Below are 25,556 nucleotides of genomic sequence, written 5' to 3'. Positions count from 1 at the left end.
TTGAAGTTTCCACTGCTTGATGAATAAGATATTACATTAAGGGAATTGCAAAACCTTCTTATATGGAGTTGTTAAACTCCTTGCTGTTTTATCTGTGCTATGCCTTTTGAGTCGACTTAACACTTAACCAACTGCATTGTATGGTTTGACATGTTGAATATCATTTTTGCTATTCAATGCTCAACATAAATCCAGGATCATAGATTCCTAACAACTTCATAAAGTTGATGAGCAGCTGCTAGCTCATTATTTTATTTGATCATTTCTGTCCGACCTCCTAAAAAGATTGGCTCTGTGGCACAATGGATAGTGCTTTGGCTTTCAAGAGTAATGTAAAGAAGGCATTCAAAAGTTGTGGTTTTGAATCCCACCAGAGGCAATGTTGTCCTACATTTCTTTTATAATGAATTGAAATTGCAATAAATAATGCAGCTTCTTCTTGCTCTGAAATCATTCACCAAAATGGCCTTTGAAAGAAGCCCTTTTTTCAACCGACACCACTTGAATAGAAAATATTGTATAATCTACATATAAGAGGAAATTGACAGGTAGACTGAGTAAAATATAATGTATTAGGCAGTAAGAGTTTTTGGTCCTTTCTTAATTGTGTATTGTCAATGAAGAAGCATGAATTCCGAATCAGCAGAAAATGAGATGGTACAAATTTCAGGACTTAAAGAGATAAAATATAATGCTGAGATGTCAAAAGCTTGAAATATCAATTCATGATAAAACTCTACATATTGATTATCAATATATGTAATGATAATAATAAATGATTGTCAGTAAATGTAAGGTTGGTATCCTTCCAAATTGTTTTAATGTGATTTGAAGATTAGAGTAAGCAGAGCCTGGATAGCTCAGTCGGTAGAGCATCAGACTTTTAATCTGAGGGTCCAGGGTTCACGTCCCTGTGCAGGCGGGGTGCTATGTTTAAGAAGAAGTACTCTTTTAGTTTCTATTGCATGATGAACAAGATATTACATTGACAGAATTGCAAAACCTTCTTAAATGGAGTTTTTTAAATTGTCAAGATTTTATCCGTCAGAGGCCTTTTGAGTAGACTTATCCAACTGTATCATGTAGTTTGGCATGTTGAATATCTTTTTCCCCATGCAATGCTCAACATGTAACCATGATTATAGTATCCTATCAACTTTGTAAAGTTGATCATCAGTTGCTTGCTCATTATTTTATTTCAGAATTTCTGAAAAGTTTCTTGGTGCAGGTTGGCTCTGTGGCGCAATGGATAGCGCATTGGACTTCTAGGAAAATGTTAAAAAAGGCATTCAAAGGCTGTGGGTTCGAATCCCACCAGAGTCAATATTATTGCTCAATTTCTTTCATAACGAATTGAAATAGCAATAAACAATGCAGCTTCAGCTTCACCCAAAATCATTTACCAAAATAGCCTTTGAAAGAAGGCCTGTTTTAAACAAAGAGTGCTTGAATAGAAAACATTGTATAATCAATATGCAAGAGGAAATTGTCAGGTGTACTGATGAAAATATAATTTACTAGATAGTAGGAGTTTCGGCCCTTTCTCAATTGTATACTGTCACTGAAGAAGCATGAATTCTAAGTCAGCAGAAAATGAGATAGTACATATTTCAGGACTTAAAATAGATGACATTTAATGCTGAGGTTTCAAAAGTTTGAAATATCAGTTCACTATCAAACGCTACATAATGCTTGTCAATATATGCAATCATATTCATAAATATAGTGTCGGTTGGTATCCTTCCACATTGTTTTAAGATGAATTGAAGATGAAAGTTAGTAGACACTGGATAGTTCAGTGAGTGGCACAGCAGACTTTTAATATGAGTGTCCAGGTTTGAAGTTCCTGTTCAAGCAGTGTGTTATGTTTAAGAAGATGCACTCTTGAAGTTTCCACTGCTTGATGAATAAGATATTACATTAAGGGAATTGCAAAACCTTCTTATATGGAGTTGTTAAACTCCTTGCTGTTTTATCTGTGCTATGCCTTTTGAGTCGACTTAACACTTAACCAACTGCATTGTATGGTTTGACATGTTGAATATCATTTTTGCTATTCAATGCTCAACATAAATCCAGGATCATAGATTCCTACCAACTTCATAAAGTTGATGAGCAGCTGCTAGCTCATTATTTTATTTGATCATTTCTGTCCGACCTCCTAAAAAGATTGGCTCTGTGGCACAATGGATAGTGCTTTGGCTTTCAAGAGTAATGTAAAGAAGGCATTCAAAAGTTGTGGTTTTGAATCCCACCAGAGGCAATGTTGTCCTACATTTCTTTTATAATGAATTGAAATTGCAATAAATAATGCAGCTTCTTCTTGCTCTGAAATCATTCACCAAAATGGCCTTTGAAAGAAGCCCTTTTTTCAACCGACACCACTTGAATAGAAAATATTGTATAATCTACATATAAGAGGAAATTGACAGGTAGACTGAGTAAAATATAATGTATTAGGCAGTAAGAGTTTTTGGTCCTTTCTTAATTGTGTATTGTCAATGAAGAAGCATGAATTCCGAATCAGCAGAAAATGAGATGGTACAAATTTCAGGACTTAAAGAGATAAAATATAATGCTGAGATGTCAAAAGCTTGAAATATCAATTCATGATAAAACTCTACATATTGATTATCAATATATGTAATGATAATAATAAATGATTGTCAGTAAATGTAAGGTTGGTATCCTTCCAAATTGTTTTAATGTGATTTGAAGATTAGAGTAAGCAGAGCCTGGATAGCTCAGTCGGTAGAGCATCAGACTTTTAATCTGAGGGTCCAGGGTTCACGTCCCTGTGCAGGCGGGGTGCTATGTTTAAGAAGAAGTACTCTTTTAGTTTCTATTGCATGATGAACAAGATATTACATTGACAGAATTGCAAAACCTTCTTAAATGGAGTTTTTTAAATTGTCAAGATTTTATCCGTCAGAGGCCTTTTGAGTAGACTTATCCAACTGTATCATGTAGTTTGGCATGTTGAATATCTTTTTCCCCATGCAATGCTCAACATGTAACCATGATTATAGTATCCTATCAACTTTGTAAAGTTGATCATCAGTTGCTTGCTCATTATTTTATTTCAGAATTTCTGAAAAGTTTCTTGGTGCAGGTTGGCTCTGTGGCGCAATGGATAGCGCATTGGGCTTCTAGGAAAATGTTAAAAAAGGCATTCAAAGGCTGTGGGTTCGAATCCCACCAGAGTCAATATTATTGCTCAATTTCTTTCATAACGAATTGAAATAGCAATAAACAATGCAGCTTCAGCTTCACCCAAAATCATTTACCAAAATAGCCTTTGAAAGAAGGCCTGCTTTAAACAAAGAGTGCTTGAATAGAAAACATTGTATAATCAATATGCAAGAGGAAATTGTCAGGTGTACTGATGAAAATATAATTTACTAGATAGTAGGAGTTTCGGCCCTTTCTCAATTGTATACTGTCACTGAAGAAGCATGAATTCTAAGTCAGCAGAAAATGAGATAGTACATATTTCAGGACTTAAAATAGATGACATTTAATGCTGAGGTTTCAAAAGTTTGAAATATCAGTTCACTATCAAACGCTACATAATGCTTGTCAATATATGCAATCATATTCATAAATATAGTGTCGGTTGGAATCCTTCCACATTGTTTTAAGATGAATTGAAGATGAAAGTTAGTAGACACTGGATAGTTCAGTGAGTGGCACAGCAGACTTTTAATATGAGTGTCCAGGTTTGAAGTTCCTGTTCAGGCAGTGTGTTATGTTTAAGAAGATGCACTCTTGAAGTTTCCACTGCTTGATGAATAAGATATTACATTAAGGGAATTGCAAAACCTTCTTATATGGAGTTGTTAAACTCCTTGCTGTTTTATCTGTGCTATGCCTTTTGAGTCGACTTAACACTTAACCAACTGCATTGTATGGTTTGACATGTTGAATATCATTTTTGCTATTCAATGCTCAACATAAATCCAGGATCATAGATTCCTAACAACTTCATAAAGTTGATGAGCAGCTGCTAGCTCATTATTTTATTTGATCATTTCTGTCCGACCTCCTAAAAAGATTGGCTCTGTGGCACAATGGATAGTGCTTTGGCTTTCAAGAGTAATGTAAAGAAGGCATTCAAAAGTTGTGGTTTTGAATCCCACCAGAGGCAATGTTGTCCTACATTTCTTTTATAATGAATTGAAATTGCAATAAATAATGCAGCTTCTTCTTGCTCTGAAATCATTCACCAAAATGGCCTTTGAAAGAAGCCCTTTTTTCAACCGACACCACTTGAATAGAAAATATTGTATAATCTACATATAAGAGGAAATTGACAGGTAGACTGAGTAAAATATAATGTATTAGGCAGTAAGAGTTTTTGGTCCTTTCTTAATTGTGTATTGTCAATGAAGAAGCATGAATTCCGAATCAGCAGAAAATGAGATGGTACAAATTTCAGGACTTAAAGAGATAAAATATAATGCTGAGATGTCAAAAGCTTGAAATATCAATTCATGATAAAACTCTACATATTGATTATCAATATATGTAATGATAATAATAAATGATTGTCAGTAAATGTAAGGTTGGTATCCTTCCAAATTGTTTTAATGTGATTTGAAGATTAGAGTAAGCAGAGCCTGGATAGCTCAGTCGGTAGAGCATCAGACTTTTAATCTGAGGGTCCAGGGTTCACGTCCCTGTGCAGGCGGGGTGCTATGTTTAAGAAGAAGTACTCTTTTAGTTTCTATTGCATGATGAACAAGATATTACATTGACAGAATTGCAAAACCTTCTTAAATGGAGTTTTTTAAATTGTCAAGATTTTATCCGTCAGAGGCCTTTTGAGTAGACTTATCCAACTGTATCATGTAGTTTGGCATGTTGAATATCTTTTTCCCCATGCAATGCTCAACATGTAACCATGATTATAGTATCCTATCAACTTTGTAAAGTTGATCATCAGTTGCTTGCTCATTATTTTATTTCAGAATTTCTGAAAAGTTTCTTGGTGCAGGTTGGCTCTGTGGCGCAATGGATAGCGCATTGGACTTCTAGGAAAATGTTAAAAAAGGCATTCAAAGGCTGTGGGTTCGAATCCCACCAGAGTCAATATTATTGCTCAATTTCTTTCATAACGAATTGAAATAGCAATAAACAATGCAGCTTCAGCTTCACCCAAAATCATTTACCAAAATAGCCTTTGAAAGAAGGCCTGTTTTAAACAAAGAGTGCTTGAATAGAAAACATTGTATAATCAATATGCAAGAGGAAATTGTCAGGTGTACTGATGAAAATATAATTTACTAGATAGTAGGAGTTTCGGCCCTTTCTCAATTGTATACTGTCACTGAAGAAGCATGAATTCTAAGTCAGCAGAAAATGAGATAGTACATATTTCAGGACTTAAAATAGATGACATTTAATGCTGAGGTTTCAAAAGTTTGAAATATCAGTTCACTATCAAACGCTACATAATGCTTGTCAATATATGCAATCATATTCATAAATGTAGTGTCGGTTGGTATCCTTCCACATAGTTTTAAGATGATTTGAAGATGAAAGTTAGTAGACACTGGATAGTTCAGTGAGTGGCACAGCAGACTTTTAATATGAGTGTCCAGGTTTGAAGTTCCTGTTCAGGCAGTGTGTTATGTTTAAGAAGATGCACTCTTGAAGTTTCCACTGCTTGATGAATAAGATATTACATTAAGGGAATTGCAAAACCTTCTTATATGGAGTTGTTAAACTCCTTGCTGTTTTATCTGTGCTATGCCTTTTGAGTCGACTTAACACTTAACCAACTGCATTGTATGGTTTGACATGTTGAATATCATTTTTGCTATTCAATGCTCAACATAAATCCAGGATCATAGATTCCTAACAACTTTATAAAGTTGATGAGCAGCTGCTAGCTCATTATTTTATTTGATCATTTCTGTCCGACATCCTAAAAAGATTGGCTCTGTGGCACAATGGATACTGCTTTGGCTTTCAAGAGTAATGTAAAGAAGGCAGTCAAAAGTTGTGGTTTTGAATCCCACCAGAGGCAATGTTGTCCTACATTTCTTTTATAATGAATTGAAATTGCAATAAATAATGCAGCTTCTTCTTGCTCTGAAATCATTCACCAAAATGGCCTTTGAAAGAAGCCCTTTTTTCAACCGACACCACTTGAATAGAAAATATTGTATAATCTACATATAAGAGGAAATTGACAGGTAGACTGAGTAAAATATAATGTATTAGGCAGTAAGAGTTTTTGGTCCTTTCTTAATTGTGTATTGTCAATGAAGAAGCATGAATTCCGAATCAGCAGAAAATGAGATGGTACAAATTTCAGGACTTAAAGAGATAAAATATAATGCTGAGATGTCAAAAGCTTGAAATATCAATTCATGATAAAACTCTACATATTGATTATCAATATATGTAATGATAATAATAAATGATTGTCAGTAAATGTAAGGTTGGTATCCTTCCAAATTGTTTTAATGTGATTTGAACATTAGAGTAAGCAGAGCCTGGATAGCTCAGTCGGTAGAGCATCAGACTTTTAATCTGAGGGTCCAGGGTTCAAGTCCCTGTTCAGGCGGGGTGCTATGTTTAAGAAGAAGTACTCTTTTAGTTTCTATTGCATGATGAACAAGATATTACATTGACAGAATTGCAAAACCTTCTTAAATGGAGTTTTTTAAATTGTCAAGATTTTATCCGTCAGAGGCCTTTTGAGTAGACTTATCCAACTGTATCATGTAGTTTGGCATGTTGAATATCTTTTTCCCCATGCAATGCTCAACATGTAACCATGATTATAGTATCCTATCAACTTTGTAAAGTTGATCATCAGTTGCTTGCTCATTATTTTATTTCGGAATTTCTGAAAAGTTTCTTGGTGCAGGTTGGCTCTGTGGCGCAATGGATAGCGCATTGGACTTCTAGGAAAATGTTAAAAAAGGCATTCAAAGGCTGTGGGTTCGAATCCCACCAGAGTCAATATTATTGCTCAATTTCTTTCATAACGAATTGAAATAGCAATAAACAATGCAGCTTCAGCTTCACCCAAAATCATTTACCAAAATAGCCTTTGAAAGAAGGCCTGTTTTAAACAAAGAGTGCTTGAATAGAAAACATTGTATAATCAATATGCAAGAGGAAATTGTCAGGTGTACTGATGAAAATATAATTTACTAGATAGTAGGAGTTTCGGCCCTTTCTCAATTGTATACTGTCACTGAAGAAGCATGAATTCTAAGTCAGCAGAAAATGAGATAGTACATATTTCAGGACTTAAAATAGATGACATTTAATGCTGAGGTTTCAAAAGTTTGAAATATCAGTTCACTATCAAACGCTACATAATGCTTGTCAATATATGCAATCATATTCATAAATATAGTGTCGGTTGGTATCCTTCCACATTGTTTTAAGATGAATTGAAGATGAAAGTTAGTAGACACTGGATAGTTCAGTGAGTGGCACAGCAGACTTTTAATATGAGTGTCCAGGTTTGAAGTTCCTGTTCAGGCAGTGTGTTATGTTTAAGAAGATGCACTCTTGAAGTTTCCACTGCTTGATGAATAAGATATTACATTAAGGGAATTGCAAAACCTTCTTATATGGAGTTGTTAAACTCCTTGCTGTTTTATCTGTGCTATGCCTTTTGAGTCGACTTAACACTTAACCAACTGCATTGTATGGTTTGACATGTTGAATATCATTTTTGCTATTCAATGCTCAACATAAATCCAGGATCATAGATTCCTACCAACTTCATAAAGTTGATGAGCAGCTGCTAGCTCATTATTTTATTTGATCATTTCTGTCCGACCTCCTAAAAAGATTGGCTCTGTGGCACAATGGATAGTGCTTTGGCTTTCAAGAGTAATGTAAAGAAGGCATTCAAAAGTTGTGGTTTTGAATCCCACCAGAGGCAATGTTGTCCTACATTTCTTTTATAATGAATTGAAATTGCAATAAATAATGCAGCTTCTTCTTGCTCTGAAATCATTCACCAAAATGGCCTTTGAAAGAAGCCCTTTTTTCAACCGACACCACTTGAATAGAAAATATTGTATAATCTACATATAAGAGGAAATTGACAGGTAGACTGAGTAAAATATAATGTATTAGGCAGTAAGAGTTTTTGGTCCTTTCTTAATTGTGTATTGTCAATGAAGAAGCATGAATTCCGAATCAGCAGAAAATGAGATGGTACAAATTTCAGGACTTAAAGAGATAAAATATAATGCTGAGATGTCAAAAGCTTGAAATATCAATTCATGATAAAACTCTACATATTGATTATCAATATATGTAATGATAATAATAAATGATTGTCAGTAAATGTAAGGTTGGTATCCTTCCAAATTGTTTTAATGTGATTTGAAGATTAGAGTAAGCAGAGCCTGGATAGCTCAGTCGGTAGAGCATCAGACTTTTAATCTGAGGGTCCAGGGTTCACGTCCCTGTGCAGGCGGGGTGCTATGTTTAAGAAGAAGTACTCTTTTAGTTTCTATTGCATGATGAACAAGATATTACATTGACAGAATTGCAAAACCTTCTTAAATGGAGTTTTTTAAATTGTCAAGATTTTATCCGTCAGAGGCCTTTTGAGTAGACTTATCCAACTGTATCATGTAGTTTGGCATGTTGAATATCTTTTTCCCCATGCAATGCTCAACATGTAACCATGATTATAGTATCCTATCAACTTTGTAAAGTTGATCATCAGTTGCTTGCTCATTATTTTATTTCAGAATTTCTGAAAAGTTTCTTGGTGCAGGTTGGCTCTGTGGCGCAATGGATAGCGCATTGGACTTCTAGGAAAATGTTAAAAAAGGCATTCAAAGGCTGTGGGTTCGAATCCCACCAGAGTCAATATTATTGCTCAATTTCTTTCATAACGAATTGAAATAGCAATAAACAATGCAGCTTCAGCTTCACCCAAAATCATTTACCAAAATAGCCTTTGAAAGAAGGCCTGTTTTAAACAAAGAGTGCTTGAATAGAAAACATTGTATAATCAATATGCAAGAGGAAATTGTCAGGTGTACTGATGAAAATATAATTTACTAGATAGTAGGAGTTTCGGCCCTTTCTCAATTGTATACTGTCACTGAAGAAGCATGAATTCTAAGTCAGCAGAAAATGAGATAGTACATATTTCAGGACTTAAAATAGATGACATTTAATGCTGAGGTTTCAAAAGTTTGAAATATCAGTTCACTATCAAACGCTACATAATGCTTGTCAATATATGCAATCATATTCATAAATATAGTGTCGGTTGGTATCCTTCCACATTGTTTTAAGATGAATTGAAGATGAAAGTTAGTAGACACTGGATAGTTCAGTGAGTGGCACAGCAGACTTTTAATATGAGTGTCCAGGTTTGAAGTTCCTGTTCAGGCAGTGTGTTATGTTTAAGAAGATGCACTCTTGAAGTTTCCACTGCTTGATGAATAAGATATTACATTAAGGGAATTGCAAAACCTTCTTATATGGAGTTGTTAAACTCCTTGCTGTTTTATCTGTGCTATGCCTTTTGAGTCGACTTAACACTTAACCAACTGCATTGTATGGTTTGACATGTTGAATATCATTTTTGCTATTCAATGCTCAACATAAATCCAGGATCATAGATTCCTACCAACTTCATAAAGTTGATGAGCAGCTGCTAGCTCATTATTTTATTTGATCATTTCTGTCCGACCTCCTAAAAAGATTGGCTCTGTGGCACAATGGATAGTGCTTTGGCTTTCAAGAGTAATGTAAAGAAGGCATTCAAAAGTTGTGGTTTTGAATCCCACCAGAGGCAATGTTGTCCTACATTTCTTTTATAATGAATTGAAATTGCAATAAATAATGCAGCTTCTTCTTGCTCTGAAATCATTCACCAAAATGGCCTTTGAAAGAAGCCCTTTTTTCAACCGACACCACTTGAATAGAAAATATTGTATAATCTACATATAAGAGGAAATTGACAGGTAGACTGAGTAAAATATAATGTATTAGGCAGTAAGAGTTTTTGGTCCTTTCTTAATTGTGTATTGTCAATGAAGAAGCATGAATTCCGAATCAGCAGAAAATGAGATGGTACAAATTTCAGGACTTAAAGAGATAAAATATAATGCTGAGATGTCAAAAGCTTGAAATATCAATTCATGATAAAACTCTACATATTGATTATCAATATATGTAATGATAATAATAAATGATTGTCAGTAAATGTAAGGTTGGTATCCTTCCAAATTGTTTTAATGTGATTTGAAGATTAGAGTAAGCAGAGCCTGGATAGCTCAGTCGGTAGAGCATCAGACTTTTAATCTGAGGGTCCAGGGTTCACGTCCCTGTGCAGGCGGGGTGCTATGTTTAAGAAGAAGTACTCTTTTAGTTTCTATTGCATGATGAACAAGATATTACATTGACAGAATTGCAAAACCTTCTTAAATGGAGTTTTTTAAATTGTCAAGATTTTATCCGTCAGAGGCCTTTTGAGTAGACTTATCCAACTGTATCATGTAGTTTGGCATGTTGAATATCTTTTTCCCCATGCAATGCTCAACATGTAACCATGATTATAGTATCCTATCAACTTTGTAAAGTTGATCATCAGTTGCTTGCTCATTATTTTATTTCAGAATTTCTGAAAAGTTTCTTGGTGCAGGTTGGCTCTGTGGCGCAATGGATAGCGCATTGGACTTCTAGGAAAATGTTAAAAAAGGCATTCAAAGGCTGTGGGTTCGAATCCCACCAGAGTCAATATTATTGCTCAATTTCTTTCATAACGAATTGAAATAGCAATAAACAATGCAGCTTCAGCTTCACCCAAAATCATTTACCAAAATAGCCTTTGAAAGAAGGCCTGTTTTAAACAAAGAGTGCTTGAATAGAAAACATTGTATAATCAATATGCAAGAGGAAATTGTCAGGTGTACTGATGAAAATATAATTTACTAGATAGTAGGAGTTTCGGCCCTTTCTCAATTGTATACTGTCACTGAAGAAGCATGAATTCTAAGTCAGCAGAAAATGAGATAGTACATATTTCAGGACTTAAAATAGATGACATTTAATGCTGAGGTTTCAAAAGTTTGAAATATCAGTTCACTATCAAACGCTACATAATGCTTGTCAATATATGCAATCATATTCATAAATATAGTGTCGGTTGGTATCCTTCCACATTGTTTTAAGATGAATTGAAGATGAAAGTTAGTAGACACTGGATAGTTCAGTGAGTGGCACAGCAGACTTTTAATATGAGTGTCCAGGTTTGAAGTTCCTGTTCAGGCAGTGTGTTATGTTTAAGAAGATGCACTCTTGAAGTTTCCACTGCTTGATGAATAAGATATTACATTAAGGGAATTGCAAAACCTTCTTATATGGAGTTGTTAAACTCCTTGCTGTTTTATCTGTGCTATGCCTTTTGAGTCGACTTAACACTTAACCAACTGCATTGTATGGTTTGACATGTTGAATATCATTTTTGCTATTCAATGCTCAACATAAATCCAGGATCATAGATTCCTACCAACTTCATAAAGTTGATGAGCAGCTGCTAGCTCATTATTTTATTTGATCATTTCTGTCCGACCTCCTAAAAAGATTGGCTCTGTGGCACAATGGATAGTGCTTTGGCTTTCAAGAGTAATGTAAAGAAGGCATTCAAAAGTTGTGGTTTTGAATCCCACCAGAGGCAATGTTGTCCTACATTTCTTTTATAATGAATTGAAATTGCAATAAATAATGCAGCTTCTTCTTGCTCTGAAATCATTCACCAAAATGGCCTTTGAAAGAAGCCCTTTTTTCAACCGACACCACTTGAATAGAAAATATTGTATAATCTACATATAAGAGGAAATTGACAGGTAGACTGAGTAAAATATAATGTATTAGGCAGTAAGAGTTTTTGGTCCTTTCTTAATTGTGTATTGTCAATGAAGAAGCATGAATTCCGAATCAGCAGAAAATGAGATGGTACAAATTTCAGGACTTAAAGAGATAAAATATAATGCTGAGATGTCAAAAGCTTGAAATATCAATTCATGATAAAACTCTACATATTGATTATCAATATATGTAATGATAATAATAAATGATTGTCAGTAAATGTAAGGTTGGTATCCTTCCAAATTGTTTTAATGTGATTTGAAGATTAGAGTAAGCAGAGCCTGGATAGCTCAGTCGGTAGAGCATCAGACTTTTAATCTGAGGGTCCAGGGTTCACGTCCCTGTGCAGGCGGGGTGCTATGTTTAAGAAGAAGTACTCTTTTAGTTTCTATTGCATGATGAACAAGATATTACATTGACAGAATTGCAAAACCTTCTTAAATGGAGTTTTTTAAATTGTCAAGATTTTATCCGTCAGAGGCCTTTTGAGTAGACTTATCCAACTGTATCATGTAGTTTGGCATGTTGAATATCTTTTTCCCCATGCAATGCTCAACATGTAACCATGATTATAGTATCCTATCAACTTTGTAAAGTTGATCATCAGTTGCTTGCTCATTATTTTATTTCAGAATTTCTGAAAAGTTTCTTGGTGCAGGTTGGCTCTGTGGCGCAATGGATAGCGCATTGGACTTCTAGGAAAATGTTAAAAAAGGCATTCAAAGGCTGTGGGTTCGAATCCCACCAGAGTCAATATTATTGCTCAATTTCTTTCATAACGAATTGAAATAGCAATAAACAATGCAGCTTCAGCTTCACCCAAAATCATTTACCAAAATAGCCTTTGAAAGAAGGCCTGTTTTAAACAAAGAGTGCTTGAATAGAAAACATTGTATAATCAATATGCAAGAGGAAATTGTCAGGTGTACTGATGAAAATATAATTTACTAGATAGTAGGAGTTTCGGCCCTTTCTCAATTGTATACTGTCACTGAAGAAGCATGAATTCTAAGTCAGCAGAAAATGAGATAGTACATATTTCAGGACTTAAAATAGATGACATTTAATGCTGAGGTTTCAAAAGTTTGAAATATCAGTTCACTATCAAACGCTACATAATGCTTGTCAATATATGCAATCATATTCATAAATATAGTGTCGGTTGGAATCCTTCCATATTGTTTTAAGATGAATTGAAGATGAAAGTTAGTAGACACTGGATAGTTCAGTGAGTGGCACAGCAGACTTTTAATATGAGTGTCCAGGTTTGAAGTTCCTGTTCAGGCAGTGTGTTATGTTTAAGAAGATGCACTCTTGAAGTTTCCACTGCTTGATGAATAAGATATTACATTAAGGGAATTGCAAAACCTTCTTATATGGAGTTGTTAAACTCCTTGCTGTTTTATCTGTGCTATGCCTTTTGAGTCGACTTAACACTTAACCAACTGCATTGTATGGTTTGACATGTTGAATATCATTTTTGCTATTCAATGCTCAACATAAATCCAGGATCATAGATTCCTAACAACTTCATAAAGTTGATGAGCAGCTGCTAGCTCATTATTTTATTTGATCATTTCTGTCCGACCTCCTAAAAAGATTGGCTCTGTGGCACAATGGATAGTGCTTTGGCTTTCAAGAGTAATGTAAAGAAGGCATTCAAAAGTTGTGGTTTTGAATCCCACCAGAGGCAATGTTGTCCTACATTTCTTTTATAATGAATTGAAATTGCAATAAATAATGCAGCTTCTTCTTGCTCTGAAATCATTCACCAAAATGGCCTTTGAAAGAAGCCCTTTTTTCAACCGACACCACTTGAATAGAAAATATTGTATAATCTACATATAAGAGGAAATTGACAGGTAGACTGAGTAAAATATAATGTATTAGGCAGTAAGAGTTTTTGGTCCTTTCTTAATTGTGTATTGTCAATGAAGAAGCATGAATTCCGAATCAGCAGAAAATGAGATGGTACAAATTTCAGGACTTAAAGAGATAAAATATAATGCTGAGATGTCAAAAGCTTGAAATATCAATTCATGATAAAACTCTACATATTGATTATCAATATATGTAATGATAATAATAAATGATTGTCAGTAAATGTAAGGTTGGTATCCTTCCAAATTGTTTTAATGTGATTTGAAGATTAGAGTAAGCAGAGCCTGGATAGCTCAGTCGGTAGAGCATCAGACTTTTAATCTGAGGGTCCAGGGTTCACGTCCCTGTGCAGGCGGGTTGCTATGTTTAAGAAGAAGTACTCTTTTAGTTTCTATTGCATGATGAACAAGATATTACATTGACAGAATTGCAAAACCTTCTTAAATGGAGTTTTTTAAATTGTCAAGATTTTATCCGTCAGAGGCCTTTTGAGTAGACTTATCCAACTGTATCATGTAGTTTGGCATGTTGAATATCTTTTTCCCCATGCAATGCTCAACATGTAACCATGATTATAGTATCCTATCAACTTTGTAAAGTTGATCATCAGTTGCTTGCTCATTATTTTATTTCAGAATTTCTGAAAAGTTTCTTGGTGCAGGTTGGCTCTGTGGCGCAATGGATAGCGCATTGGACTTCTAGGAAAATGTTAAAAAAGGCATTCAAAGGCTGTGGGTTCGAATCCCACCAGAGTCAATATTATTGCTCAATTTCTTTCATAACGAATTGAAATAGCAATAAACAATGCAGCTTCAGCTTCACCCAAAATCATTTACCAAAATAGCCTTTGAAAGAAGGCCTGTTTTAAACAAAGAGTGCTTGAATAGAAAACATTGTATAATCAATATGCAAGAGGAAATTGTCAGGTGTACTGATGAAAATATAATTTACTAGATAGTAGGAGTTTCGGCCCTTTCTCAATTGTATACTGTCACTGAAGAAGCATGAATTCTAAGTCAGCAGAAAATGAGATAGTACATATTTCAGGACTTAAAATAGATGACATTTAATGCTGAGGTTTCAAAAGTTTGAAATATCAGTTCACTATCAAACGCTACATAATGCTTGTCAATATATGCAATCATATTCATAAATGTAGTGTCGGTTGGTATCCTTCCACATAGTTTTAAGATGATTTGAAGATGAAAGTTAGTAGACACTGGATAGTTCAGTGAGTGGCACAGCAGACTTTTAATATGAGTGTCCAGGTTTGAAGTTCCTGTTCAGGCAGTGTGTTATGTTTAAGAAGATGCACTCTTGAAGTTTCCACTGCTTGATGAATAAGATATTACATTAAGGGAATTGCAAAACCTTCTTATATGGAGTTGTTAAACTCCTTGCTGTTTTATCTGTGCTATGCCTTTTGAGTCGACTTAACACTTAACCAACTGCATTGTATGGTTTGACATGTTGAATATCATTTTTGCTATTCAATGCTCAACATAAATCCAGGATCATAGATTCCTAACAACTTTATAAAGTTGATGAGCAGCTGCTAGCTCATTATTTTATTTGATCATTTCTGTCCGACATCCTAAAAAGATTGGCTCTGTGGCACAATGGATACTGCTTTGGCTTTCAAGAGTAATGTAAAGAAGGCAGTCAAAAGTTGTGGTTTTGAATCCCACCAGAGGCAATGTTGTCCTACATTTCTTTTATAATGAATTGAAATTGCAATAAATAATGCAGCTTCTTCTTGCTCTGAAATCATTCACCAAAATGGCCTTTGAAAGAAGCCCTTTTTTCAACCGACACCACTTGAATAGAAAATATTGTATAATCTACATATAAGAGGAAATTGACAGGTAGACTGAGTAAAATATAATGTATTAGGCAGTAAGAGTTTTTGGTCCTTTCTTAATTGTGTATTGTCAATGAAGAAGCATGAATTCCGAATCAGCAGAAAATGAGATGGTACAAATTTCAGGACTTAAAGAGATAAAATATAATGCTGAGATGTCAAAAGCTTGAAATATCAATTCATGATAAAACTCTACATATTGATTATCAATATATGTAATGATAATAATAAATGATTGTCAGTAAATGTAAGGTTGGTATCCTTCCAAATTGTTTTAATGTGATTTGAACATTAGAGTAAGCAGAGCCTGGATAGCTCAGTCGGTAGAGCATCAGACTTTTAATCTGAGGGTCCAGGGTTCAAGTCCCTGTTCAGGCGGGGTGCTATGTTTAAGAAGAAGTACTCTTTTAGTTTCTATTGCATGATGAACAAGATATTACATTGACAGAATTGCAAAACCTTCTTAAATGGAGTTTTTTAAATTGTCAAGATTTTATCCGTCAGAGGCCTTTTGAGTAGACTTATCCAACTGTATCATGTAGTTTGGCATGTTGAATATCTTTTTCCCCATGCAATGCTCAACATGTAACCATGATTATAGTATCCTATCAACTTTGTAAAGTTGATCATCAGTTGCTTGCTCATTATTTTATTTCGGAATTTCTGAAAAGTTTCTTGGTGCAGGTTGGCTCTGTGGCGCAATGGATAGCGCATTGGACTTCTAGGAAAATGTTAAAAAAGGCATTCAAAGGCTGTGGGTTCGAATCCCACCAGAGTCAATATTATTGCTCAATTTCTTTCATAACGAATTGAAATAGCAATAAACAATGCAGCTTCAGCTTCACCCAAAATCATTTACCAAAATAGCCTTTGAAAGAAGGCCTGTTTTAAACAAAGAGTGCTTGAATAGAAAACATTGTATAATCAATATGCAAGAGGAAATTGTCAGGTGTACTGATGAAAATATAATTTACTAGATAGTAGGAGTTTCGGCCCTTTCTCAATTGTATACTGTCACTGAAGAAGCATGAATTCTAAGTCAGCAGAAAATGAGATAGTACATATTTCAGGACTTAAAATAGATGACATTTAATGCTGAGGTTTCAAAAGTTTGAAATATCAGTTCACTATCAAACGCTACATAATGCTTGTCAATATATGCAATCATATTCATAAATATAGTGTCGGTTGGTATCCTTCCACATTGTTTTAAGATGAATTGAAGATGAAAGTTAGTAGACACTGGATAGTTCAGTGAGTGGCACAGCAGACTTTTAATATGAGTGTCCAGGTTTGAAGTTCCTGTTCAGGCAGTGTGTTATGTTTAAGAAGATGCACTCTTGAAGTTTCCACTGCTTGATGAATAAGATATTACATTAAGGGAATTGCAAAACCTTCTTATATGGAGTTGTTAAACTCCTTGCTGTTTTATCTGTGCTATGCCTTTTGAGTCGACTTAACACTTAACCAACTGCATTGTATGGTTTGACATGTTGAATATCATTTTTGCTATTCAATGCTCAACATAAATCCAGGATCATAGATTCCTACCAACTTCATAAAGTTGATGAGCAGCTGCTAGCTCATTATTTTATTTGATCATTTCTGTCCGACCTCCTAAAAAGATTGGCTCTGTGGCACAATGGATAGTGCTTTGGCTTTCAAGAGTAATGTAAAGAAGGCATTCAAAAGTTGTGGTTTTGAATCCCACCAGAGGCAATGTTGTCCTACATTTCTTTTATAATGAATTGAAATTGCAATAAATAATGCAGCTTCTTCTTGCTCTGAAATCATTCACCAAAATGGCCTTTGAAAGAAGCCCTTTTTTCAACCGACACCACTTGAATAGAAAATATTGTATAATCTACATATAAGAGGAAATTGACAGGTAGACTGAGTAAAATATAATGTATTAGGCAGTAAGAGTTTTTGGTCCTTTCTTAATTGTGTATTGTCAATGAAGAAGCATGAATTCCGAATCAGCAGAAAATGAGATGGTACAAATTTCAGGACTTAAAGAGATAAAATATAATGCTGAGATGTCAAAAGCTTGAAATATCAATTCATGATAAAACTCTACATATTGATTATCAATATATGTAATGATAATAATAAATGATTGTCAGTAAATGTAAGGTTGGTATCCTTCCAAATTGTTTTAATGTGATTTGAAGATTAGAGTAAGCAGAGCCTGGATAGCTCAGTCGGTAGAGCATCAGACTTTTAATCTGAGGGTCCAGGGTTCACGTCCCTGTGCAGGCGGGGTGCTATGTTTAAGAAGAAGTACTCTTTTAGTTTCTATTGCATGATGAACAAGATATTACATTGACAGAATTGCAAAACCTTCTTAAATGGAGTTTTTTAAATTGTCAAGATTTTATCCGTCAGAGGCCTTTTGAGTAGACTTATCCAACTGTATCATGTAGTTTGGCATGTTGAATATCTTTTTCCCCATGCAATGCTCAACATGTAACCATGATTATAGTATCCTATCAACTTTGTAAAGTTGATCATCAGTTGCTTGCTCATTATTTTATTTCAGAATTTCTGAAAAGTTTCTTGGTGCAGGTTGGCTCTGTGGCGCAATGGATAGCGCATTGGACTTCTAGGAAAATGTTAAAAAAGGCATTCAAAGGCTGTGGGTTCGAATCCCACCAGAGTCAATATTATTGCTCAATTTCTTTCATAACGAATTGAAATAGCAATAAACAATGCAGCTTCAGCTTCACCCAAAATCATTTACCAAAATAGCCTTTGAAAGAAGGCCTGTTTTAAACAAAGAGTGCTTGAATAGAAAACATTGTATAATCAATATGCAAGAGGAAATTGTCAGGTGTACTGATGAAAATATAATTTACTAGATAGTAGGAGTTTCGGCCCTTTCTCAATTGTATACTGTCACTGAAGAAGCATGAATTCTAAGTCAGCAGAAAATGAGATAGTACATATTTCAGGACTTAAAATAGATGACATTTAATGCTGAGGTTTCAAAAGTTTGAAATATCAGTTCACTATCAAACGCTACATAATGCTTGTCAATATATGCAATCATATTCATAAATATAGTGTCGGTTGGTATCCTTCCACATTGTTTTAAGATGAATTGAAGATGAAAGTTAGTAGACACTGGATAGTTCAGTGAGTGGCACAGCAGACTTTTAATATGAGTGTCCAGGTTTGAAGTTCCTGTTCAGGCAGTGTGTTATGTTTAAGAAGATGCACTCTTGAAGTTTCCACTGCTTGATGAATAAGATATTACATTAAGGGAATTGCAAAACCTTCTTATATGGAGTTGTTAAACTCCTTGCTGTTTTATCTGTGCTATGCCTTTTGAGTCGACTTAACACTTAACCAACTGCATTGTATGGTTTGACATGTTGAATATCATTTTTGCTATTCAATGCTCAACATAAATCCAGGATCATAGATTCCTACCAACTTCATAAAGTTGATGAGCAGCTGCTAGCTCATTATTTTATTTGATCATTTCTGTCCGACCTCCTAAAAAGATTGGCTCTGTGGCACAATGGATAGTGCTTTGGCTTTCAAGAGTAATGTAAAGAAGGCATTCAAAAGTTGTGGTTTTGAATCCCACCAGAGGCAATGTTGTCCTACATTTCTTTTATAATGAATTGAAATTGCAATAAATAATGCAGCTTCTTCTTGCTCTGAAATCATTCACCAAAATGGCCTTTGAAAGAAGCCCTTTTTTCAACCGACACCACTTGAATAGAAAATATTGTATAATCTACATATAAGAGGAAATTGACAGGTAGACTGAGTAAAATATAATGTATTAGGCAGTAAGAGTTTTTGGTCCTTTCTTAATTGTGTATTGTCAATGAAGAAGCATGAATTCCGAATCAGCAGAAAATGAGATGGTACAAATTTCAGGACTTAAAGAGATAAAATATAATGCTGAGATGTCAAAAGCTTGAAATATCAATTCATGATAAAACTCTACATATTGATTATCAATATATGTAATGATAATAATAAATGATTGTCAGTAAATGTAAGGTTGGTATCCTTCCAAATTGTTTTAATGTGATTTGAAGATTAGAGTAAGCAGAGCCTGGATAGCTCAGTCGGTAGAGCATCAGACTTTTAATCTGAGGGTCCAGGGTTCACGTCCCTGTGCAGGCGGGGTGCTATGTTTAAGAAGAAGTACTCTTTTAGTTTCTATTGCATGATGAACAAGATATTACATTGACAGAATTGCAAAACCTTCTTAAATGGAGTTTTTTAAATTGTCAAGATTTTATCCGTCAGAGGCCTTTTGAGTAGACTTATCCAACTGTATCATGTAGTTTGGCATGTTGAATATCTTTTTCCCCATGCAATGCTCAACATGTAACCATGATTATAGTATCCTATCAACTTTGTAAAGTTGATCATCAGTTGCTTGCTCATTATTTTATTTCAGAATTTCTGAAAAGTTTCTTGGTGCAGGTTGGCTCTGTGGCGCAATGGATAGCGCATTGGACTTCTAGGAAAATGTTAAAAAAGGCATTCAAAGGCTGTGGGTTCGAATCCCACCAGAGTCAATATTATTGCTCAATTTCTTTCATAACGAATTGAAATAGCAATAAACAATGCAGCTTCAGCTTCACCCAAAATCATTTACCAAAATAGCCTTTGAAAGAAGGCCTGTTTTAAACAAAGAGTGCTTGAATAGAAAACATTGTATAATCAATATGCAAGAGGAAATTGTCAGGTGTACTGATGAAAATATAATTTACTAGATAGTAGGAGTTTCGGCCCTTTCTCAATTGTATACTGTCACTGAAGAAGCATGAATTCTAAGTCAGCAGAAAATGAGATAGTACATATTTCAGGACTTAAAATAGATGACATTTAATGCTGAGGTTTCAAAAGTTTGAAATATCAGTTCACTATCAAACGCTACATAATGCTTGTCAATATATGCAATCATATTCATAAATATAGTGTCGGTTGGAATCCTTCCACATTGTTTTAAGATGAATTGAAGATGAAAGTTAGTAGACACTGGATAGTTCAGTGAGTGGCACAGCAGACTTTTAATATGAGTGTCCAGGTTTGAAGTTCCTGTTCAGGCAGTGTGTTATGTTTAAGAAGATGCACTCTTGAAGTTTCCACTGCTTGATGAATAAGATATTACATTAAGGGAATTGCAAAACCTTCTTATATGGAGTTGTTAAACTCCTTGCTGTTTTATCTGTGCTATGCCTTTTGAGTCGACTTAACACTTAACCAACTGCATTGTATGGTTTGACATGTTGAATATCATTTTTGCTATTCAATGCTCAACATAAATCCAGGATCATAGATTCCTAACAACTTCATAAAGTTGATGAGCAGCTGCTAGCTCATTATTTTATTTGATCATTTCTGTCCGACCTCCTAAAAAGATTGGCTCTGTGGCACAATGGATAGTGCTTTGGCTTTCAAGAGTAATGTAAAGAAGGCATTCAAAAGTTGTGGTTTTGAATCCCACCAGAGGCAATGTTGTCCTACATTTCTTTTATAATGAATTGAAATTGCAATAAATAATGCAGCTTCTTCTTGCTCTGAAATCATTCACCAAAATGGCCTTTGAAAGAAGCCCTTTTTTCAACCGACACCACTTGAATAGAAAATATTGTATAATCTACATATAAGAGGAAATTGACAGGTAGACTGAGTAAAATATAATGTATTAGGCAGTAAGAGTTTTTGGTCCTTTCTTAATTGTGTATTGTCAATGAAGAAGCATGAATTCCGAATCAGCAGAAAATGAGATGGTACAAATTTCAGGACTTAAAGAGATAAAATATAATGCTGAGATGTCAAAAGCTTGAAATATCAATTCATGATAAAACTCTACATATTGATTATCAATATATGTAATGATAATAATAAATGATTGTCAGTAAATGTAAGGTTGGTATCCTTCCAAATTGTTTTAATGTGATTTGAAGATTAGAGTAAGCAGAGCCTGGATAGCTCAGTCGGTAGAGCATCAGACTTTTAATCTGAGGGTCCAGGGTTCACGTCCCTGTGCAGGCGGGGTGCTATGTTTAAGAAGAAGTACTCTTTTAGTTTCTATTGCATGATGAACAAGATATTACATTGACAGAATTGCAAAACCTTCTTAAATGGAGTTTTTTAAATTGTCAAGATTTTATCCGTCAGAGGCCTTTTGAGTAGACTTATCCAACTGTATCATGTAGTTTGGCATGTTGAATATCTTTTTCCCCATGCAATGCTCAACATGTAACCATGATTATAGTATCCTATCAACTTTGTAAAGTTGATCATCAGTTGCTTGCTCATTATTTTATTTCAGAATTTCTGAAAAGTTTCTTGGTGCAGGTTGGCTCTGTGGCGCAATGGATAGCGCATTGGACTTCTAGGAAAATGTTAAAAAAGGCATTCAAAGGCTGTGGGTTCGAATCCCACCAGAGTCAATATTATTGCTCAATTTCTTTCATAACGAATTGAAATAGCAATAAACAATGCAGCTTCAGCTTCACCCAAAATCATTTACCAAAATAGCCTTTGAAAGAAGGCCTGTTTTAAACAAAGAGTGCTTGAATAGAAAACATTGTATAATCAATATGCAAGAGGAAATTGTCAGGTGTACTGATGAAAATATAATTTACTAGATAGTAGGAGTTTCGGCCCTTTCTCAATTGTATACTGTCACTGAAGAAGCATGAATTCTAAGTCAGCAGAAAATGAGATAGTACATATTTCAGGACTTAAAATAGATGACATTTAATGCTGAGGTTTCAAAAGTTTGAAATATCAGTTCACTATCAAACGCTACATAATGCTTGTCAATATATGCAATCATATTCATAAATATAGTGTCGGTTGGTATCCTTCCACATTGTTTTAAGATGAATTGAAGATGAAAGTTAGTAGACACTGGATAGTTCAGTGAGTGGCACAGCAGACTTTTAATATGAGTGTCCAGGTTTGAAGTTCCTGTTCAAGCAGTGTGTTATGTTTAAGAAGATGCACTCTTGAAGTTTCCACTGCTTGATGAATAAGATATTACATTAAGGGAATTGCAAAACCTTCTTATATGGAGTTGTTAAACTCCTTGCTGTTTTATCTGTGCTATGCCTTTTGAGTCGACTTAACACTTAACCAACTGCATTGTATGGTTTGACATGTTGAATATCATTTTTGCTATTCAATGCTCAACATAAATCCAGGATCATAGATTCCTACCAACTTCATAAAGTTGATGAGCAGCTGCTAGCTCATTATTTTATTTGATCATTTCTGTCCGACCTCCTAAAAAGATTGGCTCTGTGGCACAATGGATAGTGCTTTGGCTTTCAAGAGTAATGTAAAGAAGGCATTCAAAAGTTGTGGTTTTGAATCCCACCAGAGGCAATGTTGTCCTACATTTCTTTTATAATGAATTGAAATTGCAATAAATAATGCAGCTTCTTCTTGCTCTGAAATCATTCACCAAAATGGCCTTTGAAAGAAGCCCTTTTTTCAACCGACACCACTTGAATAGAAAATATTGTATAATCTACATATAAGAGGAAATTGACAGGTAGACTGAGTAAAATATAATGTATTAGGCAGTAAGAGTTTTTGGTCCTTTCTTAATTGTGTATTGTCAATGAAGAAGCATGAATTCCGAATCAGCAGAAAATGAGATGGTACAAATTTCAGGACTTAAAGAGATAAAATATAATGCTGAGATGTCAAAAGCTTGAAATATCAATTCATGATAAAACTCTACATATTGATTATCAATATATGTAATGATAATAATAAATGATTGTCAGTAAATGTAAGGTTGGTATCCTTCCAAATTGTTTTAATGTGATTTGAAGATTAGAGTAAGCAGAGCCTGGATAGCTCAGTCGGTAGAGCATCAGACTTTTAATCTGAGGGTCCAGGGTTCACGTCCCTGTGCAGGCGGGGTGCTATGTTTAAGAAGAAGTACTCTTTTAGTTTCTATTGCATGATGAACAAGATATTACATTGACAGAATTGCAAAACCTTCTTAAATGGAGTTTTTTAAATTGTCAAGATTTTATCCGTCAGAGGCCTTTTGAGTAGACTTATCCAACTGTATCATGTAGTTTGGCATGTTGAATATCTTTTTCCCCATGCAATGCTCAACATGTAACCATGATTATAGTATCCTATCAACTTTGTAAAGTTGATCATCAGTTGCTTGCTCATTATTTTATTTCAGAATTTCTGAAAAGTTTCTTGGTGCAGGTTGGCTCTGTGGCGCAATGGATAGCGCATTGGGCTTCTAGGAAAATGTTAAAAAAGGCATTCAAAGGCTGTGGGTTCGAATCCCACCAGAGTCAATATTATTGCTCAATTTCTTTCATAACGAATTGAAATAGCAATAAACAATGCAGCTTCAGCTTCACCCAAAATCATTTACCAAAATAGCCTTTGAAAGAAGGCCTGCTTTAAACAAAGAGTGCTTGAATAGAAAACATTGTATAATCAATATGCAAGAGGAAATTGTCAGGTGTACTGATGAAAATATAATTTACTAGATAGTAGGAGTTTCGGCCCTTTCTCAATTGTATACTGTCACTGAAGAAGCATGAATTCTAAGTCAGCAGAAAATGAGATAGTACATATTTCAGGACTTAAAATAGATGACATTTAATGCTGAGGTTTCAAAAGTTTGAAATATCAGTTCACTATCAAACGCTACATAATGCTTGTCAATATATGCAATCATATTCATAAATATAGTGTCGGTTGGAATCCTTCCACATTGTTTTAAGATGAATTGAAGATGAAAGTTAGTAGACACTGGATAGTTCAGTGAGTGGCACAGCAGACTTTTAATATGAGTGTCCAGGTTTGAAGTTCCTGTTCAGGCAGTGTGTTATGTTTAAGAAGATGCACTCTTGAAGTTTCCACTGCTTGATGAATAAGATATTACATTAAGGGAATTGCAAAACCTTCTTATATGGAGTTGTTAAACTCCTTGCTGTTTTATCTGTGCTATGCCTTTTGAGTCGACTTAACACTTAACCAACTGCATTGTATGGTTTGACATGTTGAATATCATTTTTGCTATTCAATGCTCAACATAAATCCAGGATCATAGATTCCTAACAACTTCATAAAGTTGATGAGCAGCTGCTAGCTCATTATTTTATTTGATCATTTCTGTCCGACCTCCTAAAAAGATTGGCTCTGTGGCACAATGGATAGTGCTTTGGCTTTCAAGAGTAATGTAAAGAAGGCATTCAAAAGTTGTGGTTTTGAATCCCACCAGAGGCAATGTTGTCCTACATTTCTTTTATAATGAATTGAAATTGCAATAAATAATGCAGCTTCTTCTTGCTCTGAAATCATTCACCAAAATGGCCTTTGAAAGAAGCCCTTTTTTCAACCGACACCACTTGAATAGAAAATATTGTATAATCTACATATAAGAGGAAATTGACAGGTAGACTGAGTAAAATATAATGTATTAGGCAGTAAGAGTTTTTGGTCCTTTCTTAATTGTGTATTGTCAATGAAGAAGCATGAATTCCGAATCAGCAGAAAATGAGATGGTACAAATTTCAGGACTTAAAGAGATAAAATATAATGCTGAGATGTCAAAAGCTTGAAATATCAATTCATGATAAAACTCTACATATTGATTATCAATATATGTAATGATAATAATAAATGATTGTCAGTAAATGTAAGGTTGGTATCCTTCCAAATTGTTTTAATGTGATTTGAAGATTAGAGTAAGCAGAGCCTGGATAGCTCAGTCGGTAGAGCATCAGACTTTTAATCTGAGGGTCCAGGGTTCACGTCCCTGTGCAGGCGGGGTGCTATGTTTAAGAAGAAGTACTCTTTTAGTTTCTATTGCATGATGAACAAGATATTACATTGACAGAATTGCAAAACCTTCTTAAATGGAGTTTTTTAAATTGTCAAGATTTTATCCGTCAGAGGCCTTTTGAGTAGA

General features: G+C 34.6%; 27 non-coding genes across 27 annotated transcripts; all 27 read left to right on the top strand.

Moving 5' to 3' along the window:
- The first annotated feature begins 849 nt into the window (after positions 1-849).
- On the top strand, positions 850-922 carry TRNAK-UUU (transfer RNA lysine (anticodon UUU)). Its single transcript has one exon. It is a non-coding gene; the product is annotated as a tRNA-Lys (tRNA).
- Positions 923-1,231: 309 nt separating this feature from the next.
- Positions 1,232-1,323, top strand: TRNAR-UCU (transfer RNA arginine (anticodon UCU)). Its single transcript is given in 2 exon segments — positions 1,232-1,268; positions 1,288-1,323. It is a non-coding gene; the product is annotated as a tRNA-Arg (tRNA).
- A 1,410-nt stretch (positions 1,324-2,733) lies between these two features.
- TRNAK-UUU (transfer RNA lysine (anticodon UUU)) lies at positions 2,734-2,806 on the top strand. Its single transcript has one exon. It is a non-coding gene; the product is annotated as a tRNA-Lys (tRNA).
- Positions 2,807-3,115: 309 nt separating this feature from the next.
- TRNAR-UCU (transfer RNA arginine (anticodon UCU)) lies at positions 3,116-3,207 on the top strand. The gene is given in 2 exon segments: positions 3,116-3,152; positions 3,172-3,207. It is a non-coding gene; the product is annotated as a tRNA-Arg (tRNA).
- Positions 3,208-4,617: 1,410 nt separating this feature from the next.
- On the top strand, positions 4,618-4,690 carry TRNAK-UUU (transfer RNA lysine (anticodon UUU)). Its single transcript has one exon. It is a non-coding gene; the product is annotated as a tRNA-Lys (tRNA).
- Positions 4,691-4,999: 309 nt separating this feature from the next.
- Positions 5,000-5,091, top strand: TRNAR-UCU (transfer RNA arginine (anticodon UCU)). The gene is given in 2 exon segments: positions 5,000-5,036; positions 5,056-5,091. It is a non-coding gene; the product is annotated as a tRNA-Arg (tRNA).
- Positions 5,092-6,501: 1,410 nt separating this feature from the next.
- TRNAK-UUU (transfer RNA lysine (anticodon UUU)) lies at positions 6,502-6,574 on the top strand. Its single transcript has one exon. It is a non-coding gene; the product is annotated as a tRNA-Lys (tRNA).
- Positions 6,575-6,883: 309 nt separating this feature from the next.
- On the top strand, positions 6,884-6,975 carry TRNAR-UCU (transfer RNA arginine (anticodon UCU)). The gene is given in 2 exon segments: positions 6,884-6,920; positions 6,940-6,975. It is a non-coding gene; the product is annotated as a tRNA-Arg (tRNA).
- Positions 6,976-8,385: 1,410 nt separating this feature from the next.
- On the top strand, positions 8,386-8,458 carry TRNAK-UUU (transfer RNA lysine (anticodon UUU)). The gene has a single exon. It is a non-coding gene; the product is annotated as a tRNA-Lys (tRNA).
- A 309-nt stretch (positions 8,459-8,767) lies between these two features.
- TRNAR-UCU (transfer RNA arginine (anticodon UCU)) lies at positions 8,768-8,859 on the top strand. Its single transcript is given in 2 exon segments — positions 8,768-8,804; positions 8,824-8,859. It is a non-coding gene; the product is annotated as a tRNA-Arg (tRNA).
- A 1,410-nt stretch (positions 8,860-10,269) lies between these two features.
- On the top strand, positions 10,270-10,342 carry TRNAK-UUU (transfer RNA lysine (anticodon UUU)). Its single transcript has one exon. It is a non-coding gene; the product is annotated as a tRNA-Lys (tRNA).
- A 309-nt stretch (positions 10,343-10,651) lies between these two features.
- On the top strand, positions 10,652-10,743 carry TRNAR-UCU (transfer RNA arginine (anticodon UCU)). Its single transcript is given in 2 exon segments — positions 10,652-10,688; positions 10,708-10,743. It is a non-coding gene; the product is annotated as a tRNA-Arg (tRNA).
- Positions 10,744-12,153: 1,410 nt separating this feature from the next.
- Positions 12,154-12,226, top strand: TRNAK-UUU (transfer RNA lysine (anticodon UUU)). The gene has a single exon. It is a non-coding gene; the product is annotated as a tRNA-Lys (tRNA).
- Positions 12,227-12,535: 309 nt separating this feature from the next.
- TRNAR-UCU (transfer RNA arginine (anticodon UCU)) lies at positions 12,536-12,627 on the top strand. Its single transcript is given in 2 exon segments — positions 12,536-12,572; positions 12,592-12,627. It is a non-coding gene; the product is annotated as a tRNA-Arg (tRNA).
- A 1,410-nt stretch (positions 12,628-14,037) lies between these two features.
- TRNAK-UUU (transfer RNA lysine (anticodon UUU)) lies at positions 14,038-14,110 on the top strand. Its single transcript has one exon. It is a non-coding gene; the product is annotated as a tRNA-Lys (tRNA).
- Positions 14,111-14,419: 309 nt separating this feature from the next.
- On the top strand, positions 14,420-14,511 carry TRNAR-UCU (transfer RNA arginine (anticodon UCU)). The gene is given in 2 exon segments: positions 14,420-14,456; positions 14,476-14,511. It is a non-coding gene; the product is annotated as a tRNA-Arg (tRNA).
- Positions 14,512-15,921: 1,410 nt separating this feature from the next.
- Positions 15,922-15,994, top strand: TRNAK-UUU (transfer RNA lysine (anticodon UUU)). The gene has a single exon. It is a non-coding gene; the product is annotated as a tRNA-Lys (tRNA).
- A 309-nt stretch (positions 15,995-16,303) lies between these two features.
- On the top strand, positions 16,304-16,395 carry TRNAR-UCU (transfer RNA arginine (anticodon UCU)). The gene is given in 2 exon segments: positions 16,304-16,340; positions 16,360-16,395. It is a non-coding gene; the product is annotated as a tRNA-Arg (tRNA).
- Positions 16,396-17,805: 1,410 nt separating this feature from the next.
- On the top strand, positions 17,806-17,878 carry TRNAK-UUU (transfer RNA lysine (anticodon UUU)). The gene has a single exon. It is a non-coding gene; the product is annotated as a tRNA-Lys (tRNA).
- A 309-nt stretch (positions 17,879-18,187) lies between these two features.
- On the top strand, positions 18,188-18,279 carry TRNAR-UCU (transfer RNA arginine (anticodon UCU)). Its single transcript is given in 2 exon segments — positions 18,188-18,224; positions 18,244-18,279. It is a non-coding gene; the product is annotated as a tRNA-Arg (tRNA).
- Positions 18,280-19,689: 1,410 nt separating this feature from the next.
- Positions 19,690-19,762, top strand: TRNAK-UUU (transfer RNA lysine (anticodon UUU)). Its single transcript has one exon. It is a non-coding gene; the product is annotated as a tRNA-Lys (tRNA).
- A 309-nt stretch (positions 19,763-20,071) lies between these two features.
- On the top strand, positions 20,072-20,163 carry TRNAR-UCU (transfer RNA arginine (anticodon UCU)). The gene is given in 2 exon segments: positions 20,072-20,108; positions 20,128-20,163. It is a non-coding gene; the product is annotated as a tRNA-Arg (tRNA).
- Positions 20,164-21,573: 1,410 nt separating this feature from the next.
- TRNAK-UUU (transfer RNA lysine (anticodon UUU)) lies at positions 21,574-21,646 on the top strand. Its single transcript has one exon. It is a non-coding gene; the product is annotated as a tRNA-Lys (tRNA).
- Positions 21,647-21,955: 309 nt separating this feature from the next.
- On the top strand, positions 21,956-22,047 carry TRNAR-UCU (transfer RNA arginine (anticodon UCU)). The gene is given in 2 exon segments: positions 21,956-21,992; positions 22,012-22,047. It is a non-coding gene; the product is annotated as a tRNA-Arg (tRNA).
- Positions 22,048-23,457: 1,410 nt separating this feature from the next.
- On the top strand, positions 23,458-23,530 carry TRNAK-UUU (transfer RNA lysine (anticodon UUU)). Its single transcript has one exon. It is a non-coding gene; the product is annotated as a tRNA-Lys (tRNA).
- A 309-nt stretch (positions 23,531-23,839) lies between these two features.
- TRNAR-UCU (transfer RNA arginine (anticodon UCU)) lies at positions 23,840-23,931 on the top strand. Its single transcript is given in 2 exon segments — positions 23,840-23,876; positions 23,896-23,931. It is a non-coding gene; the product is annotated as a tRNA-Arg (tRNA).
- Positions 23,932-25,341: 1,410 nt separating this feature from the next.
- On the top strand, positions 25,342-25,414 carry TRNAK-UUU (transfer RNA lysine (anticodon UUU)). The gene has a single exon. It is a non-coding gene; the product is annotated as a tRNA-Lys (tRNA).
- The last annotated feature ends 142 nt before the right edge of the window (positions 25,415-25,556 follow it).

Source organism: Pleurodeles waltl, unplaced genomic scaffold, assembly GCF_031143425.1.
Source record: "Pleurodeles waltl isolate 20211129_DDA unplaced genomic scaffold, aPleWal1.hap1.20221129 scaffold_197, whole genome shotgun sequence".
Lineage (NCBI taxonomy): Eukaryota > Metazoa > Chordata > Amphibia > Caudata > Salamandridae > Pleurodeles > Pleurodeles waltl.
Note: the sequence above shows the minus strand (reverse complement) of the source record. Positions and strands in the feature narration are given on the sequence as shown.